The sequence below is a fragment of the Bison bison genome, unplaced genomic scaffold, assembly GCF_000754665.1.
Source record: "Bison bison bison isolate TAMUID 2011002044 unplaced genomic scaffold, Bison_UMD1.0 scf7180017864032, whole genome shotgun sequence".
NCBI classification, from domain to species: Eukaryota; Metazoa; Chordata; class Mammalia; order Artiodactyla; family Bovidae; genus Bison; species Bison bison.
The window spans coordinates 4365032-4369542 of NW_011494604.1; the positions used below are offsets into that span (position 1 = coordinate 4365032).

At 48.9% G+C, this 4511-nt stretch overlaps 1 protein-coding gene across 5 annotated transcripts in view; it reads right to left on the reverse strand.

Annotated features, from left to right (window-relative positions):
• Positions 1-4511, reverse strand: part of TFRC (transferrin receptor) — a 149589-nt gene that overhangs the window by 53748 nt on the left and 91330 nt on the right. The window lies entirely within an intron of this gene.

The window sequence follows — 4511 nt, forward strand, 5'->3', positions numbered from 1 at the left end:
ACGCTTACTCCTTGGAAGGAAAGTTATGACCAGCCTAGATAGCATATTCAAAAGCAGAGACATTACTTTGCCAACAAAGGTCTGTCTAGTTAAGGCTATGGTTTTTCCTGTGGTCATGTATGGATGTGAGAGTTGGACTGTGAAGAAGGCTGAGTGCCAAAGAATTGATGGTTTTGAACTGCGGTGTTGGAGAAGACTCTTGAGAGTCCCTTGGACTGCAAGGAGATCCAACCAGTCCATTCTGAAGGAGATCAGCCCTGGGATTTCTTTGGAAGGAATGATGCTAAAGCTGAAACTCCAGTACTTTGGCCACCTCACGCGAAGAGTTGACTCATTGGAAAAGACTCTGATGCTGGGAGGGATTGGAAGCAGGAGGAGAAGGGGACGACAGAGGATGAGATGGCTGGATGGCATCACTGACTTGATGGACGTGAGTCTCAGTGAACTCCAGGAGTTGGTGATGGACAAGCAGGCATGGTGTGCTGCGATTCATGGGATCGCAAAGAGTCAGACACGACTGAGCGACTGATCTGATCTGATCTGATCTGATCTGAAGCTGGTGGGGGTCTTCTGTTCTTTCTCTTCTCTGTGCCAAGGATCAGACCAATGAAACTGTGAGCACCGGTCAGATATTTAGCAAATTTTCTGGCAGGCTATGAAGGGGATTCTTTGGCACGTTTTTCCCATTGCTTTTTCCTCCTGTCCTTCAGCTCTCTCCCAGGATTCAAGCCCGGCCAAAACTAATGAAACTCAGGCTCTGATGTCTCATTGCAAAAATTCATTGAGAGACAAAGCGATAAGAGGTGGATTTGTTAGGATCCAGAGAGAAGCCACTCTTCTGGGTGTGAACCATTTTCAAGGGCAAGGGATGGGGCCATGGAATTAGGCCTGGCTAGGTTTTGTGAGGTTTTGTGCTAGGTGGAATTCAGATGCTAATGAGTGAGAGGATCATCCCAGCCATTGGGGAACCACCCACTCCTCCATCTTTTGACAGTGCCTTGGAGCTGTCTTGCCACCTCTGGGTGTGTCTGTTGGCTTATAGATTGGGGGTTAAGGTTCACTTGAATTTGACTTGTCATCTTGGACCCAATTGATTTTAATTGGTTTACATTATACCCTTTTGCTATGTCATTCTTTCAAAGGTTGTGCTCTGCCCCCTACCCTCCTGTTTCTATGCTCTTTTCCTGAGCCCCATCCGGGCCCACAATGTTGCCTCTACAATCTTCTGGAGAGACAACCAGAAAATAGCTGACCTCGGGAGGGAAATACTGTATAATATCTATCCAACCCCCTAATCCTACCCAGTACTGGTCACACTGGAGATCTTGGGGATGCCCAACTCCAGTCCGGGGGTTCCAGGAGGTCATCACGCCTTGACCTGCCTAGGGATCTGGTCCTTGAAAGGTTGTCACGCCTCAACCTGCTTGGGGATCCGCTAGTCCTAGGGGTCCCAGGAAGTCGTCACGCCTCGACCTGCCCAGGGACCCAATTCTCAGGAGGCCAGCACACCTCGACCTGCCCAGTGATTCGATCTCTAGGAGGCTGTCATGCCTCAGCCTGCCTGGGGATCTGCACCCTGACCCGGGGACGCCTGGCTCTCTGTTGCAACAGTTCTGGGTAGGATAAGCTTCAGAAAGACTCACCCCTAAGGAAGTCCACCCATGAAACAAAGGAAGCCTATAACTTGTGGGACTGTGCCCAGTCTCAGCAATAACTCAGGAGCCCAATGAGAACCCCATTGCCTTTCTGGAGAGGCTAAAAGAGGCACTCCAAAAGTTTACCAACCTGGACTTAGACTCTTACGAGGGACGGGTGATTTTAAAGGACAAATTCCTGTCCCAATGTGCATCAGATATCAGAATTAAGTTACAACAACTACAACAGCAGGACCCTGCTGCCTCTTTAGATGAGATGGTCCAGACAGCCACCAATACCTTTTATAACAGAGAACAGGAGAAGGAGGCCAAGGCCCAGGAGGAGGAGAGGAAAGAGACAAGGCATGCCCAGATGCTGGCCGCCCTCCAGAGAAGCCCTATGGCAAACCCCAAGTCCTTGAAGGACAAGGCACGAGACAAATGCCTGATCTGTAGACAGGCGGGGCATTGGGCCAAAGAGTGTCCAAACTGTGAAAAGTCTCCTAGAACCACTTGCCACAAATGCCATAAACTGGAACATTGGGTGGCACTCTGCCCTCGGGACCCAAGAGCCTCAAGGTCAAGAGCCAAGCCTACCCTCACGATGGTTCAAGAGGACTGAAGCGGCTCGCTCCAGCCAGCCCGCCTGTCACAGATAACCATCACAGGGCTGGAGCCAAGGGTGCAACTGGATGTGGCAGGTAGGTCCGAAAATTTGTTGGTTGACACAGGGGCTACCTACTCTGTCTTGATCTCCTACTCTGGAGCTTCTCCTCCCAAACCTGTATTTTGGGTGCTACAGGAAAAACAACTACTAAAAGATTCACCCGAGCACTTCTTTGTTGCTGGGATGGACAAATATTTTCCCACCAGTTTCTTGTGGTCCCTGAATGTCCTACTCCCTTATTGGGAAGAGATATACTCATTAAACTGGGGACCACCCTTGTGATGGGAAGTTTTTCAGCCCCTAGAGCTCTACAGCTCCTGGTTACTACTGAAGAGCCCATTACACCTTCAATAGAGAGGGACCAAAAACTATGGGAAGACAAAATGAACCCCCAGGTGTGGGACCAGGGGATTCCTGGACAAGCCCACCAAGCTGAACCGCTCATCATTGTCCTCCGAGATCCCACTCGGTTTCTTAACCGGAAACAATACCCTCTCAAAAGAGAGGCTCGAGAGGGATTACAGCCTTTAATAAATAAATTCCTTGCTTGTGGGCTATTGGTCCCCACCAGTTCGCCATGTAACACCCCAATCTCAGGAAAGAAAAAAGACAGAACCTGGCGAATGGTTCAAGATCTCAGGATCATAAATGAAGCTGTAGTCCCCCTCCATCCCACAGTACCCAATCCCTATGTGATCTTGGGAGAAATCCACCCAATGCCAAGTGGTTTACAGTCTTGGATCTCAAAGGTGCATTTTTTTTGCATACCACTGACTAAAGAATCCCAATATCTTTTTGCCTTTGAGTGGGAGGCCCCAGGAGAAAAACACCAACAGATGACTTGGACAGTATTACTTCAGGGGTTCAGAGATAGCCCCCACCTGTTTGGACAGGCCCTCAGGCGGGATCTCCTAGATCTGGACCTGGGACCTAATGGGAACATATTACAATACATAGATGACCTACTAATCTGCTCTCCAGATGAAAAAAGTGCCCAACAACATGCAATTCAGGTTTCTAAACTTCTTGGCAAAAAGGGGATATAAAGTCTCCCGTGCTAAGGCACAGATGGTCGAGCCAAAGTCACTTACCTGAGAGTTCAGATTACACATGGTCCAGGAGGCTGTCCTCTGATCGGGTACAAGAAATCCTCCAGTTGCCCTCCCCCACGACTCGAAAACAATTGCGAGCTTTCCTGGGGCTAACTGGTTATTGTAAAATCTGGATACCCCACTATGGTCTAACTGCCCAGCCCTTATATGAAAGCTTAAAGGGACGAGATGATTCAATCGCAATGATGTGGGGAACTCCTCAAAAGAAAGCCGAGGCTACACTAGAACAGGCCTTAACTCAGGCACCTGCCTTGAGGTTGCCAGACCCAGAAAAAGCATTCCAACTTTATGTCCATGAAAGAGAGGGAATAGCCTTGGGAGTGTTAACTCAAAGGTTGGGATCTGAACCCCAGCTTGTAGCTTACTTATCCAAGAGGCTCAATCCAACTACCCGAGGCTGGCCCCCCTGCCTTCGAAATCTTGCAGCTATTGCAATCATGATAGAAGATGCTTTAAAACTCTCCTTTGGGGGCAAACTAACTATTTTTACCAGCCACCAAGTAAAACACTCCTAAATGGGAGAGGCCATTTATGGATGTCTGATCAAAGAATCCTCAGATTTCAAGTAATGCTGATGGAAAATCCAGGCCTCACTATACATCCTTGTGAGGTTCTTAACCCAGCCACCCTCCTCCCTACCCCCGAGGGCTCTCTCCCCTTTCACTCTTGTCTAGAAACCTTGGACCACTGGACAAAATCCCGAGAGGGATTGTCAGAAGATCCTCTGACCAATCCTGAGGAAATCTGGTACACTGATGGAAGCAGCTTTGTCTTGGATGGAAAAAGAAGAGCTGGGTATGCAGATCAGATTAGATCAGATCAGTTGCTCAGTTGTGTCTGACTCTTTGCAACCCCATGAATCGCAGCATGCCAAGCCTCCCTGTCCATCACCAACTCCCAGAGTTCACTGAGACTCACGTCCATCGAGTCAGTGATACCATCCAGCCATCTCATCCTCTGTCATCCCCTTCTCCTCTTGTCCCCAATCCCTCCCAGCATCAAAGTCTTTTCCAATGAGTCAACTCTTCGCATGAGGTGGCCAAAGTACTGGAGTTTCAGCTTTAGCATCATTCCTTCCAAAGAAATCCCAGGGCTGAT